The following is a 16,302-nucleotide window of genomic DNA, read 5'->3' as shown; positions in this document are numbered from 1 at the left end:
CCTGCCTCCGTAAGGGTGTCGATTCTGAAGCAGGGGAACATACAGAGGAAAAAACAGAGATTCCGTATTTATACACGCAAAAAAACAAAACAACAAAAAACAAACGGATGTGCTTCAGAAAACGGAACGGCTACCGGCCTCCAGACCATTTTAATGCCAAAATTGTAAGTATGGCTGTCGGCGACGCTTTGAAAAAAGAAAAAGCAGAGCGGTTCAGTTTCGCCAGCGGTGGATGGCTGGCTGGCTGGTTGGTGGGTTTTCCCGTGTCGAAAAAAGAAAGGTTCGTGATTCCTGGAGAACGTGCGGCTCGTCCTCCTGTTATAGAACTCGACCCGGGAGAGAGCCTCGTCTCCGGGGTTAGTCGGAACTAGCCTGTGTCTCTCTGTGTGTGTTTGTGGAGAACAGAAAACAGACGGCAGAAGAAGGTGTTAAGACTCAGGCAGACTGTAAACTATAGCTTAGTGTGTGTGTGTTTGTTAGCTAGCTTATTCTTCAAGTGTGAGAAGGAAGAATAAGAAGGGGCTGCTGGCGGTGGAGCCCCCCCCCTCTCTCTCCCTCCCCTTGTTTTTCGTGTGTGTGTTTATATATGTGTGTATGCGTTAATGTACGTTAACGTTAGATTAACATTAGCGAGCTAGCTTTTAGTTAGTTGACACTGTGTCTTTTCTTTCGGTAGCTGTAAGCTGGGGGCTGCGGGTGTTTGTGTATAGCTAGCACTATATAAGATTCGAGCCGCTTGCTGGCTTTCCATACCGGCGGCTCGTCCTCCTCCAGCAGCCCGCCGGACTGCGCGTCTGCGGCGGGGAGAGAGGGTGGCTGCAGCGGGGGTGTCGGTGGTTGGTCTCTGGTGTTTCTCCGCGGACGGTTCTTCTCTCCAGTTCTCACAGGAAGAGCCAGCCGGCGTGTGTTACAGCTCAGCTCGGGTCTGTTTAGGGCCAGTTTAGTTATCTCTCCTTATTTTTTGAGAGTCGAGGGTTTTTATACGTAAATAAACATTGAGAGATAAAGAAATAAAGAGGAAACGTGGGGAGAGAAGCGGGTGTCGTTTAGTTAGGTCGCTAGCTGAAACTGCTAACCTAACCTAAGCTAGCTATCATTCAGAAGACCCTTTCTCCCTGTGTGTGAATGTGTGTGTAAACGGAGGTGTGTGTGTAGAGGTTGGGGGGGGGGGGGGGGGTGTTCAAGTCAAACCTCTAGGAAGTGGGGGCGGAAAAAAAACAGGTTTAATATTTCTGCTCTTTTTTTCTGTGTTTGTTTTTTTCCCTCCTCATATCGTTTTTCCTCAGGAAAGAGGCTCGTTAATCGCGTCGTTCTCTGCTATTTTCTCCTTATATTCTCGAAAGATTCGGAGGTTACAGCTCTCTCTATCTATCTCGCGCTCACTCTCCCTCTGGCTCCGGTGTAGTAAAAGCGCGTTCCCGATGCACGCCGCGCGAGACCTTTCGGGTGAATGAATCGTGCGCGCGCGTACTCGCCCGCGCGGGAGAGAAGAGAGCGAGAGAGAGGAGGAGGGGGGGGGGGCGGGGCTCGGCCGAGTCGCGTGCTCCGAACGCGTTCGCGCGTGGCACCGCGTAGGGCGCGCGCTTTTAGAAAGCTTCGAGATTCTCATGTAGCTTATTAGCTGAGGTACGTGAGAGTGTGAGTGCAGGTGATGAAAAAAGGACTGAATTCCCCCTCTCTGTCATTTTTCTCACGTGTTAATTGAAATTCTGTGGGAAAGCTAATGTCTGACGTGAAGTACAGGCATGTTTTACAAAAGGAAAAAATACAGAAATACTTTTTTTTTTAGCTTTAAGCTACCAGACGCCTAATTAAAACATTAAATACAGTATTTAACTGTGCCTGAGTGAAATATAGGACTTCATAATAGCGACTGATATAATATTCAACAGCTTTTGGCTCAAATACTGAAATACTGGATTATTGGCTAACGTATGGCAAAAATACAGGACAGGCTTTTCTTTCTTTCTAATGTGTTGTTTTAATGACAGAGTCTGACGTGACATGCAGGCAATGTTTAACAGAAAATGACAGAAATACAAAGTTTCTAGTCACCAGACAATTGATTAAAATAATACAATATTCAACAGCGCCTAATTGAAACATAGTACTCTTTAATAGCAACTGATGTAATACAGGAATATTCAATAACACCTGACTAAATTCTCGTAATGCAGACTGAAATATTTCTAAAATATAGTTCAATTTAATACCAGCTGAAAAACTACATGAATATTCAACATCACCTGACAGAAATATATGAATATCTACTGAAATATGACTAAAATATAGGAATATTTAACAACATCTGACATAATATAGGAATATTCAACAGCAACATACTGACATATACGCTTATTGTCCTACATATAACTAAAATATAGGATTATTGTCTTAAATATGAAAGTACAGGAATAGTCAACAGTACCACACTGAAATATAGGATTGCTGAAAAAAAGACTAAAATATTGCTATAATATTTGGCATATGACAAACAATATAGGGATATTTATTAAGACCTCACATAATACAGGAATAGTCAACAGCACCTGACTAAAATATATTACAGTTCAATCAAATATGAAGGGACATATAAGGGTATTTAATAGTAAGTGACAGGAATATTTAACAGCACCTGACTGAAATGTAGGAAAATGCAATAGCAGCATATAAAAGCTAAAGGATATCCACGTCCCATGTTGTTAGATACACCACTTATTCATGATTTTGATTTGTTGATTTAGTAATTTGTTGATTTGTTGAAATCTGGCTCCTGTTTTATAATGAATGTATATGTACAGAATTTGTGTGTGCAGGAATATTACGAGTAGTGTTACAGTAGTGCAACAAATGTTTGTAATTTTCAGCCTAAGTAATTAATTTAAAAGCACAAAGGATGCACCTACAGCAATGGCACTAAGCGACTTAGAATACAGTGTTTTTCATTTATTCCATTTAAAATTAGGCTATTTTTCCTTTTTCTCCTGGAAACAAGAGTTTTTTACATCAGTACATAAATTTCTCTCCCCCTCTCTCTCTCTCTCTCTCTCTCTCTCTCATTCCTGTTTTATGGATTACTCAACAGGAGTTCCTGAATGAACAGAACTGGGGAAAATAGAAAAGCAATGTGACTGGTCCCCGGAGCAGAGTGCTGAATAAATGATTCCTTTATTCGGGCCCTTCAGGGTTGTGCAGGGTTCACAAGGGGTTATGCTGCCTCTCAGTAGACTAGAAGACCTGGGTCGAGACACATTAAGCATGAAGCTGTACTGTGCTTCAAAACCGTAATACAGATTTTTCACTGTGAAGTATTTAAACAGCAGTTTTACCAATATTAACCCTTTCTGGGGATAAAATGTTTATCGGTGTGGTTGATTAGGCATAGCAATAAATCTAAATGGACTGGCCTGACTTGAAGAACTAGAAACAGAGCAGATTGTGATGAGTTGTTATATCTCATGAAGAGGAATTAAGATCAAGGTTCTTTTTTTGCAGGATGTAGCTACTGAATATACATAATTCATGGAGTGTTAAAGTTGAGTCAGGAAGCTGATTGAAAAATCACAGAATGTTTATCCTAAATTATGTCAATAAACCTGCGTATGATTTGTAGGTACTCAGTTAGATTAGATTTTTGCTGTGTATCGGCATGAACTTACACATACGGCACATACAGGGGTTATGATTAAATATGTCACAATATATTCAAATACTGTAAGAAAGTTGATATGTTGTGGGACTTAATTGATACATTTTTGCTGAGCTTAATATTGGCCTTTTTTCTTTTTTTTCAGCATTTAATATTTTTTGATATTCTATTTATGATTAATTTATTTAGCATTTTACAAAAAAATATATTCCAAATATATGTAACTGCATTACTATGATATTATATTATATGTATATCTGTGGCAGAAAATGATCCTAGAATGACAAATATATCAAAATGATCCCAATTATTTCTGGGTCAGTATATTATTCAATTATTAATTAACAATCATGTTATCATGACAGGCTTATTTATTGTGATGGTTTAAATCGAAATTTAGTATAATGTCTTAGTATAAAAAAATCATATTTATTAAATATGAGTAAAATAAATGTTTACTTCTTATCCAGTCATATCAGTGGGGTCTAACAACAGTGATGTCTAGTGTTAAGAGTTTAAACACCACACTAAATATTCCACTATCTGTCACCAATCTTTACAACTAATAATTAAAAATCTATACTGTGTTTTACTATGTACAGTAGATAGATAGATTTAGCAGCCAGTAGGGGTGTGCAATATGGCCATAAAAGAATATCACAATATTTCATGGTATTTTCGTGATAACGATACTCTTGGCGATATGACAAAACACTGAATTACAAAAAAATATTTTAAAAATACACTACTGCAATAAAATTAACATTAAATTGTATTACTGCATATGATATGATATGGTACACCCCTAACTGAGATATATTAAAAAATCAAATAATTTTATCTCCATATATCCAGGATTAAAGTAAAATAAATGATACTGGACAGATATCATCTGTCTCTAGTATATATATAATGAGAAACGAGAACAGTGTGAATGTTTTTTTGTTTGTTGCTAAAAACAGCAAAAATGTTGTACCCTGATGTGATAATTAGGGGTGGATGATATGGTACGATATATCAGGGTATAATATCATTCACAATATTCCAAAATGTTGGCAATATTATCACATACAATACGATATGGCACACCCCTAGCAGCCAGTAGCAGCCAAAATATTTAAATACTTTAATGTATTAATATTTACTTACATGCCTATTGCCTAATTAATCTGATAACTGCACATAATTCATGCAATCAGCATAAATAGTTGTATCTGTTTCTAACTACCAAGTAAGCGCTGTATATCTGCTAAGCCTCAAGACTCTTTCATTGTAGTTTCACATGAGGCAAACCTTGTGGACCTGCACAGCCCTGAACTTTTTATTATGTGAGCAGCATCCCAGATCACAAGACAGAAGCACTTCTGCTTAGCTAACCATCCCAGCACTGCAAAAACAATAGATAATTGATTACTCAAACTACTGTTATTCAGATGAGCTGATGTTGCTCACTTTGTTTTCCACATGTGGCCACAAATACACAAATAAGGATTATGCCGAAGACTTGTAGCAACATGAACCAACGTTTAAACTGACTTATTGCAAAAATTTTGTCTTTGGCCTGGTTCATAAGAACTCAGCTTGATTTGTTCCAGGGTTTCTCTCAGGCCATGGGCTACTCGCTCGCTCTAAAGATAGTGCTGCCTTCAGTGCCAGTATTGAACGTGACTCACATGCAGATGATCTAATGATTAAATTGTTGCCCACTTGCCCTAGTATGTTTTAGAGGATATGGTGCCAAAAAGCACTGAAATAAATTCAAAAGCACCACAATTTTTTTTAACTGCGTGTTGAATGTGTAAAAATTGTATTATAGTGTTTTTTTATTATATGACAAGTTTATTTATTATTAAAATGTCAACATAATTAAAAAATTATAAACCTTTTAAACTACCTTGTTTAAAAATGTTGGAATGACTTAATTTAATTGTCAAGCTGCCCCAAACCCCAAAGAACATAAAAAAAGTATCTTTAAAGAACAGGTTGCAGAAATTTTCATTTTAATGTTTTACTATTTATTCAAGAGGATATGGTGCCAAAAAGCACTGAAATAAATTCAAAAGCACCAAAAATGTTTAACTACATGTTGAATGTGTAAATATTTTATTTAAGGTAATAGATTGTTTTATTATATGACAAGTTTATTTATTATTAAAACATGTTCATTTAAACATAAACCTTTTAAATTACCATGTTTAAAAATGTAATTAATTGTCAAGCTTCCACAAACCCCAAAGAACATAAGAACATAAGTATCTTTAGAGAAAAGGTTGCAGAAATTTTCATTTTTAATGTTTTACTATTTATTCAAGGGGATATGGTGCCAAAAAACACTGAAATAAATTCAAAAGCACCACACATTTTTTAACTGCGTGTTGAATGTGTAAATATTTTAGAGAGTGTTTTTTTTATTATATGACAAGTTTATTTATTATTAAAATTTGTTAATTTAAACATAATAAAAAATGTTAAACCTTTTAAATTACGATGTTTAAAAATGTTAGAAAATGTAATTAATTGTCAAGCTTCCCTAAACCACAAAGAACATAAGAAAGTATCTTTAGAGAAAAGGTTTCAGAAATTTTCATTTTTAATGTTTTATTATTTAATCAAGAAACCATTCTGTGCTAATATTATGAACTAAAGTTTTGGTTTTCAGCACAAGTGTAGCACAAATCCAGCAATTAGCAGTTTATTAAGAAATATCTCTGTTAAGGTTAGCAATTTCCACGCAGCATTTTATTTAAGTAGGACTTTTAAAACTAAAAATAAATGTTAGATTTTGAACTACAAAAATATAGTGGTGTCAATTGATTAAAATATATATCAAAATATCACAGAATTCCTACTGTGACTAATCAAGGTTAATCACACTTTTCATGGAGGACACATGTTGGATTGCATTATGACTGTTCATATTTCTAAATGTGTATGTTCTATTGATATATTATCAATTGATATATTATTTATTAATCTCCACAGAGACATGATATATGAAATATGTCTGGAATTTGTTAGTTTAAAGTTCCCCCCTTAAACAAAAAGAGTCAATTAGCCTGCTGATTATACAAGTCTGGTCTTGTGTGACTGGAAATAACTGACTGGCAGTGTTGCATAAATGGCTGCTGAGTGAACAAACGTTCCTATTTCTGTGACTTTGGCCTCAGTCACCACCAGAGCTAGAAATTGATGTCCAAATTTGTTCTGAAAACTATAGACTAAAAAAAAAACTGATTTAAATCACTTTAGTCTGGTTACCTAAATATAGTCTTAAGAGTCTTCCGTCAAAACATTCTAAAATAACATATTTCAAAAATAGCAAACGAGTCATGGTTAAGTCATGGAACCTGTTCATTACTACTTCATTCGAATCATCTATCACTGTGGAATGACAGATGAATTCATCCAAACCATTTACATACCATAACTGACTGATAAGATCCTGTTAAATTGCGTTATACAGGCGTTGGACAATGAAACTGAAATACATGTTATTTTAGTGTGGGAGGTTTCATGGCTAAATTGGAGCAGCCTGGTGGCCAATCTTCATTAATTGCACATTATTGCACCAGTAAGAGCAGAGTGTGAAGGTTCAATTAGCAGGGTAAGAGCACAGTTTTGTTCAAAATATTGCAATGTACACAACATTATGGGTGACATACCAGAGTTCAAAAGAGGACAAATTGTTGGTGCACGTCTTGCTGGCGCATCTGTGACCAAGATAGCAAGTCTTTGTGATGCCACGGTATCCAGGGTAGTGTCAGCATACCACTAAGAAGGACTAACAAAATCCAACAGGATTAACTGTGGACGCAAGAGAAAGCTGTCTGAAAGGGATGTTCGGGTGCTAACCCGGATTGTATCCAAAAAAACATAAAACCACGGCTGCCCAAATCACGGCAGAATTCAATGTGCACCTCGACTCTCCTGTTTCCACCAGAACTGTCCGTCGGTTCACAATAAATGATTGTGGTCTAAAACCAGGTGTTTCAGTTTCATTGTCCAACCCCTGTATTTGCCCTATTATTATCTACCATTAGGTTCTGTTCTTTTTTTCCCACCATTTTAGGATGCAAATCATTCCAAAATTTGAAACTCTACTGACAAAATTCCAGTCTTTTAGGGTGCTAGATAAGCTCAGGTTTATGTGGTTATATGACAAAATGATCTCATTGTGGTGAGTTAATATTAGCACTGTAAGCGACACATTCTTCTGCACCCTCTATTATTTGCTTTATGTGACGTAAGGCTGTGACCTTTGAAAGAAGTAGGTTAATCTATTGCTTTCACTTCCTCTGGGCACTTTTCAGGAAGTAGATGGAGATGCAGTGCATTTCAGCCAGCACTGAGTGTTTCAGTTAATCACAAAAGCAGCAGTCAATGGAAAACCACTCTACTTAAATGTGTCACGTTTAACATCATCCGTCTTGCTAGCATGTCTGTGGCGTATGTGCAGTGTCCTCAATCAGATGAAGAACGTTTTGTGGGGAAAAATAGGAATGGTACATTTATGAATAATACAAGAGGTGCTGTAATTTTGTGAAATTGGTTTCACTACCTGCCTAAATTAACCTAATGTGCTATGAACATGAAACTCACACAAGTAATGCCAGATTCACACTACTCAACAACTTTTTTGAGTCATCAGTCATTGTGCTGTGCACACTACATGACTGGTTTTGCTGTAATCGCGTTGTTGAAACTTTCACACTAAATGAATGATCAGCGACAAGGGGTCAGAAATTACACGTTTTGTCACAAGAACACACCAGAACTAAACAATTCGAGAACTAGCCATGCTAGGCCAGAAAAGCTCTATAGAGGAGAATACGAACTTGCAATGAATTCAGCATGAATGGGTTCATATAAAGCAACTGAGCAAAACCAGAGTTTATAAATGTCTGATCAGTTTTATACTGAAATATGTACTTATGTCCCCAACACAGAACAGCAGACATCATTTTTAGCATTTATAACTCCACTTATAAGCCTTTTAAATATGCTCTACTTGAATCTCCAGGATCAGCTTGCCAACCAGTCAGCTCACAGTAGCAGTAATGCTAGTGCTTTACAGTATAAAACCTTTGCTTTTTTAGTAAAATACATTCTTCTATATTCTAGAATTAAAGAAATACTCACAACGAGTAGTTTATTTTTATTTTTAATTTAACGTTTTAAGCTTTTAGCTCCATTCACCCCATTCATAGAGGACTCACTCGCGGAAGCATTTCACGATATAACAGAGGGGCAGAAAGCGGTCAGACTGTCCGTAATTGGCTCTGGTAATGCAGGGGGTGCGTTTTGGACCTGTGGTTCTCTCTTTCTCCGTAATTCCATTGGCAGTATGTAGTCACTGCTCCTGACTCCCAGTCGCCGACTGGGTCAGATATCTAGCATGCCAAATATTGCCAGGCGTCTGCCACTGGTCAGCGATCAGTTGGCGACGGCTCAGCAAGCGTCTTTCAGGGTTCACAATACAACTGAGCGAGTTTTGAGTGAAAGTTTTTGTTGGGGATCAATGAAAAACTGTTGTTGACTGAAAAACATGGCTAGAATTGTGTAGTGTGAACATGGCATTACTTGGTGGCATTTGATATTGTACAATTTGTTTAGGTAAATTTTGCATTATAGGGCATCAGAGAATACTCTTAAGTGACCTCTGTTAAGGTCCAGGCTCTGTGAGATTCCATGAATGTGTTTTACAAAAATACACTTTTTTTTTTTAATTCGCCATATACAAAACAAACACCAACATAAAGCCCTGTAAAAATTTAGCCTCATATTTTTTTATGAAAGTTGACACAGTACCTTGATTTCATTGTTGTGAAGCAGATTTCAACACCAGTTTGCATTCACACTTTGGCCCAATTCAATTTCACCCTTTGGCCCTACGCCTCTTGTTTTGTGCATGCACGTCTAGGGGTAGGGGGTCCCGATTAATGTTAGACTGGACAGGTAGGGGGAAGTGTTAGGGCTGCATGACCCTTAAAATGACGATGGCTATGAGAATCACTGACAAGATGGCGGCACAAGCAAACAAAAAAATATGAAGTTTAATATGTATTTCAATGTTTCATGGACATTTTATTTATAACAAGCATATAAAAATCACTAGTAGTTCATATCAGTAGCTAGGTAGCTAGTTAAATTGCCTGTTCCACCTCAAATGGTGCAACAGATGGCAGAAGCTGGAGCATTTATGGTTTAACAGACAAATTAAAGCTAATATGAGCTCCCTATCACAGAGGAATTAAGGAACGGATAATTATAATTAATTGCTGCACTTTCTGAAGACGTACAATGCACTAAAGTTAACTAGTTAACCAGCATCTAGGTTGCTGAACTTTAGCGCTCCACTGATGTAGCTATTTCTGTATCATAAAGGGTTATCCCAATTTTTAAGGGACAGATTTCACCCCTTCCTACCCTTGAAATTCTGTTACACTTGAGACAAGGGATAGTAGTACAAATTCGAAATGGGATTGGGCGTTTGCCCCTTTAGCCCCTTTACTGCCCAACCCTACAGCAAACACTACTGTAAACCAAAGTTTTGAACACCTTCCTATTAATAATTTATTGTTATTTTACAACTAATATTTTATAATACTGTTATAATACAGTGTTCATTTAAATAGTATCATCAATTTTTTGTGTTTAGTTCATTCTCTCTCAGCTAACCACATAGCCACATAATAAGCATTGAAAACATTGAGTACCAATTGTAATTTAATGATACATTCCTAAATTGTTTTGGCTTGCTTGAAGGAAGGTCATAGTGGTACTTATGTAATTAATTAGCGTTAATGTCCACATGATTGTATCCACTGAATGTTCTGGAACCACTAAATCAGTTTCAGACATTTCGTTTCGGGCATGAAGGAGCATGTTTCAGGATACAGCCTTTTATATCTTGTGGTCCGGAAACATGATGAAAGTATTACTTTATCATCAGTCTGGAATTTTCGCCAATGGTGCCACCCTTTTCTTTGCGGCTCAGAACAGAAACTTTACAGGACATAGATTACAATCATGGGAGTTTCTGAAAAACTGTGTTCCAACAAATTCAAATATGCAGAAATCAAATGAGCACGTCTTCTAATCTTCTAGCACTGATAGTCAAGGTAGAAGCAGGTTTTTACATCCTTTTCTAACAGTGAAAATGCTCTTTTGGCATATGTCTGTCCACAGACCACCATGAAGTCTGACCAGTGCTGTCCACACTTACAACCATTTCACAGCAGGTTAAACAGGATATTCCAGTTTGACCTCTGTTTCATTGCACGTCAAAGCTGAATGTGCTCTCTTTATTGTGGACATATGTAAAAAATCTAAGAGTTAACAGCAGTTCAGCAGGTTTCAGTTCAGCAGCAGCAGCTTTAGAGGGTACTGAGCAGTGGTGTGGAACTATTGAGAGTGTTAGGTGACACTGATTACAGCGAATAGGTTGCGGAACTCTGTGGGTGGAGAATTCTGGTAACGTAGTTTGTCATCTGTAATTGAAAGAAAATAATAAAGTTTCACAGATAAAGTGTGATTAGGTAAAATAGTATATTTATATAGTATTTACAGCTCTGAAAAAAATACAGAGACCACTTAAAAATGATGAGTTTCTTTGATTTACCAAATTGAAAACCTCTGGAATATAATCAAGAAGAAGATGGATGATCACAAGCCCTTAAAACCAAGTTGAACTGCTTGAATGTTTGCACCAGGAGTGCAGGCATAAAGTTATCCAAAAGCAGTGTGTAAGACTGGTGGAGGAGAACATGCCAAGATGCATGAAAACTATGAATAAGAAACTTGTTCTCTTTGCATTTTTTGAGGTCTGAATATTCTGCATCTTTTTTGTTATTTCTGCCATTTCTCATTTTCTGCAAATAAATGCTGTAAATGACAATATTTTTATTTGGATTTGGAAGAAATGTCGTCTGTAGTTCATAGAATAAAACAACAATGTTCATTTTACTGAAACATATACCTATAAATAGCAAGATCAAAGAAACTGATTTAGAAACTGAAGTGGTCCCTTGATTTTTTTTCAGAGCTGTACAAAGTTTATATAAACATATACACATGTGGCTTTCAGTGAAGGGAAGAACCATCTTAACCAGGCAGAATTTATTTGGGTTATTTGTAGCATCATTGTCTTAATAAACCATTTTTTAACCACATTTATTTACCATTGGAAACAGACGGAATATGCAAGTGTATTTCTTGGGTGGTGGTGGTGGGGGGGTAGCTAATTAAGTAAAGCTAAGCTGAGTAAAAAAAAACTAATAAAAAGATCTTATTTAAAATTCAAACAAACTGGATGTTAAACTACACAGATTTCTTTACTGAAAACTGTTTATTTGGGTGAGTAAAGCGCTTTTTTTTAGTAAGCTTAGATTTCAGAATTTCACCAACATTAAGGCTGGAACATTAGTATAGTGGCTTACCGTTAGCTTGTAATGCTAAAGCTGCTCCAGCAGTGCTTGCCGGGGTTAGGAGCAAGCTACAGTCCGATAATGCTCACCTCTAAACAGCAAAATAGCTAGCATGGTTTGCTCGTAATGCTAATGCTGCTCAAGTAGTGCTAGCCGGGGTTAGCAGCAGGCTACAGGATCCATAAGACACACTGGATAATAAGGCGGACTGACGATTTTTGGGGAAATTAAAGGATTAAAGTTCGCATTTTTGTGCGAAAAAACGATACATATTCTCACCATATAGGTCTCTAAATTGCCAAAATGTAGAGACTGTCACTTTATCTGTCATTTTTAAATTTGGCTTTTTATATTGTCAGCATCCCACATTAAACATATCTGAAGTCACTTCTGCAAAGCAGAGGAAAGGAAACGTGAGCGGGCCTCGTATCAGAAATCTCACGCTCACGTTTGTGCTGGAGTGTGTAGATGTCTTGCTCGCTGAATGTGGATTGCACTGTTGCCACACTGTAGTTCTCTTCCTGTCCTTCACTCTTCAGGCTGAAGGAGACGGTTGAAGTGTCTGAGAGATTCGAGTCACTGAGAGATTAGTCTTGTGTCGCTGAAGAAGAAAAAAAAAACAGATCTTAAAGAGGAAGCATGAGTCATGCATGTCATTCTTTGGTCATCTCTCTTTCTCTCCATCTTTCTCTCTCCCTCCCTTCCATCCATCCTTTCACCCCATGCTCAGATGTTTGGTTGGCCATGCCACTATAATGCAGATCAGCTTAGAGAGCTCAATAAACTCTGGCTTGGCTGTACTTTCTTTCTTGGCTGTTTTTTCCAAGCTAAGATAGTGGGGGACCTCTACCTCACTCAGCCTCGCTCTACCTCACTCTACTTCCAGTCAAGTTATGTCATGTGATCCTTCTATGTTCACTGTGATCTGCAGCGCCTCTAGCGCTGTGACAGTGTGTGAAAAATGCATACCGGTTTTAATTTCCTCTCCGTTTACCAAATGAATCAGTATACTGCCCTGCACTAATACAGCCCCGAGTATCTAACTGTGATTATTGGAGCTGTAAAAATTATCTTTTTATTGTTATTTTGATAAGAGTTTTCATGATAAACAACAGGGGAGCTCTTCACAGGGTCTTGCAGACTGTACTCACATGACATACCTAGGCTGGAGGCAGAGTGAGGTAGAGGTCCACATTGAACATTCACACCTACAACTAGTGCTTATCCTGGGAAAACAAGTGCAGCCAATTTATGCGGCAAAACACTTTGGAAGAGCTTCAACTAATTTAATCAAATCTTTATTTACCTTGTTTCACATTGATTTCAGGATATCCAACAGCGAGCGTTATCTCACATTACAGTTTTTGTCTAAATCGTACACCCCTACTGTGTATCTTAATTTACAAAGTCCAAAGGCTCATTCCTACCTTACACTCCGTCAACAGTCCATATTCACGCCTTGCGGCCATGCCGTTAAAATGGCATCAGAGTTTAGGAATAAATCTACACTGATGGGTGTGGTGGTCTGGAAGTGGGGTGTGTTCAGGAAAAAATTCTGGCATGTTCTTTTACCTCAACAATAAACAAAATAAAATATCATTGCTGTTCCCTTAAATTAGCTACTGGTGCACCTTCACAGTGTGAACGTGCAGGACAGTATCCTCTGCTGAGATGCACTAAAGCACAGCACTGTTAAGATATCAATCTGCCAAAGTCAGTGCACACCTGGCTCTTAGAGGGAATGACAGGTGGCACACTGATTGGTTTATTTTATGATTATGATGATTAATTAAGAGAATTAGTCCATGCCTTTTGTGCTTTTTGAACTGCTCAAGGTATATTTTTTTAGGGCCCTCATGATACCAAGACGTCACGCCCTGAATCAGCTACACTGTGCGCAACTGACGTCTCGCCTATAGATTGCAAAAATAGGATCTGGATCATGTTTTCTAAGATTGTGGAAAAAACATCATTCTGCCCCTTTAATCCCCCAGGTGTGAATGTTTATACCATGTATAAACCAACAGAGTGTTGGAATGATATATGTTTACACTTCTCTTCCAACCACAATCAAATTCACTCTATCCGGATGGAGAGATTTATCTTTTTTTTTTTCTAATTTTTTCCATTCTCTCCCCAATTTTGGGAGATTTATCTTGATGAGTTTTTTAATGGAATGAAAACAAGCTGAAATGAAATAGGAATAACAATGCTATTTCAAAATGTAAGGAGTCAAAAATAATAATTACTCCAGTAATGTATAGATAACCAACATTTTTTGCTTAAGTAAGGTAATGAAGTAATTGTATTTATTGTATCACTTCACACCTCTGAAAAAATGTTTTCTAATACATTGATATTGATATTTACAATAACTGTTCCAAACCTTGGTAGGATCTGTAGCGTCACGAGAGAGAGTGTGAGGCATATAAAGGCTGAAAGCAACATAATTTGAGTTGAATTAAGGGGTTAAATTTAAGTCAGTCTGTCACAAGGCGCTTTACTGATCATCCCCTCGTCTTTATAGAACCACACGCACAGCCGTGTTCTGGCCTTTGCTTTCTCTGTTTTTCCACAGAACATCTTCATCAACTTCTCCTTTTCTCCCTTCTTCTCTCGTCTGTTGCCCATTTCCTCTTTCTTTTCTTTTTTTTTTCTTTTTTGTGAGCCGAGCGCTCCTTCCTCCTCTCTTCTTCAGCCGGCTAAAGGAGAAGTTGGAGACCTTGGCCATGCCAGAGTCAGTTGTGCCTTTAGATACTAATCCAATTAGAGAACACACTCTTCTTCAGCTCTGGATGATATCTAACAACAGCAATTTAGCAGCGTTTTCCATTGTTTCCAGTAGAAACAGGACAATGTGAGTATTAACTGGTCTTTAGTTTAATTCTATTTTTATTTAGAGGTTTTTTTTTATTTAAGGAAAAGGTTTTAAGTGGCTGTGCTTTGTAAGAATTTGGAGAATGCATGTGTGTGCTGTTGTGTACACTGACACTGACAGTAATTAAATGACAGTATAAACACTAGGATGTATGTTATTGGTTGTGGTGTTTTGTGGAACCGTTAGCCAGGAGGTAGTAGGAGTTAGTTCAAAATTAGTTTAAATTTTTCATTCATCATTTCAGAGTTTGGAAATGCTTTAAGCAGCAATTTGTCAATCTGTGTTGGGCGTACACTTGTGGACACCAAATTAGAGAAGTGATGTATGACTTTCACAGGGCACTGAGTGCTGGTTTGTTTGGTCACTTTGGTTTTCAGGGTTGTTCTAGGTCCTATTTAAATGTTCTGTTTCTTACATACAGTATCATTTAAAGGACTGGATACATCTCTTCTCATTTAATGTGTTTTCTTCATTTTTATGTTTTTTTATTTTATTTTTACATTGTAAATTTAATATTGTAGACAATATATAAGCTATAGAGGAACACATGCAGAAGATTTTGGTTAACAAAAAGTTGCTATGTGAGAACTGAAAATCCTAATCTTAATCGACAATCGATCATACAGCTCTGAAAAAAAAAATAATAAGAGACCACTTAAAAATAAAGAGTTTCTTTGATTTTACCAAATTGTAAACCTCTGGAATATAATCAAGAGGAAGATGAATTGCTTGGTTTGATAAATGTTTGCAAAAGGAGTGACAAAGTTATTTAAAAGCAGTGTGTAAGACTGGTGGAGGAGAACATGCCAAGATGCACAAAAACTGTGATTAAAAACCAGGGTTATTCTACCAAATATTGATTTCTGAACTCTTAAAACTTCATCAATATAAACGTGTTTTCTTTGCATTAATTGACATTTGAAAGCTCTGCATCTTTTTTGTTATTTCAGCCAGTTCTCATTCACTGCATGTAAATGCTCTAAATGACAATATTTTTATTTGGAATTTGGGAGAAATGTTGTCCATAGTTTATAGAATAAAACAACAATGTTCATTTTACCCAACTATATACCTATAAATAGCAAAATCAAAGAAACTTATTCAGAAACTAAAGTAGTCTCTTAATTTTTTTTTCCAGAGCTGTATATTTGAAGAATATCAAGATATTTTTTTACAATATCGCCCAGTTCTGCAGTGAAGCTGTAAAACTGTTTTATATATAAAACTGTCCAGAATGGCTTTGTTTATTTCTTATCAAATGAAAGTGAATTTGAAAATCACGGATGGAAATAGCTATCATTAAATACTATAAAAGTACTCTCAAGCCTTACAGAAACATTGTCGCTGTT

The 16,302-nt window shown here is 36.9% G+C and overlaps 1 protein-coding gene across 2 annotated transcripts in view; it reads left to right on the top strand.

Moving 5' to 3' along the window:
* Window positions 1-16,302, top strand: part of rgs19 (regulator of G protein signaling 19) — a 79,546-nt gene continuing 63,244 nt past the window's right edge. The window contains exon 1 of one of the 2 annotated variants that reach the window (XM_022677329.2): window positions 1-164. The gene's annotated coding sequence lies outside the window, so the exon portion shown is untranslated. Of the gene's footprint in view, window positions 165-14,817; window positions 14,933-16,302 lie in introns of those variants that run through there. The other variant, XM_022677330.2, reaches the window with a different exon arrangement.

The sequence above is a fragment of the Astyanax mexicanus genome, chromosome 13 (genome assembly GCF_023375975.1).
Source record: "Astyanax mexicanus isolate ESR-SI-001 chromosome 13, AstMex3_surface, whole genome shotgun sequence".
Classification (NCBI taxonomy): domain Eukaryota; kingdom Metazoa; phylum Chordata; class Actinopteri; order Characiformes; family Acestrorhamphidae; genus Astyanax; species Astyanax mexicanus.
Note: the sequence above shows the minus strand (reverse complement) of the source record. Positions and strands in the feature narration are given on the sequence as shown.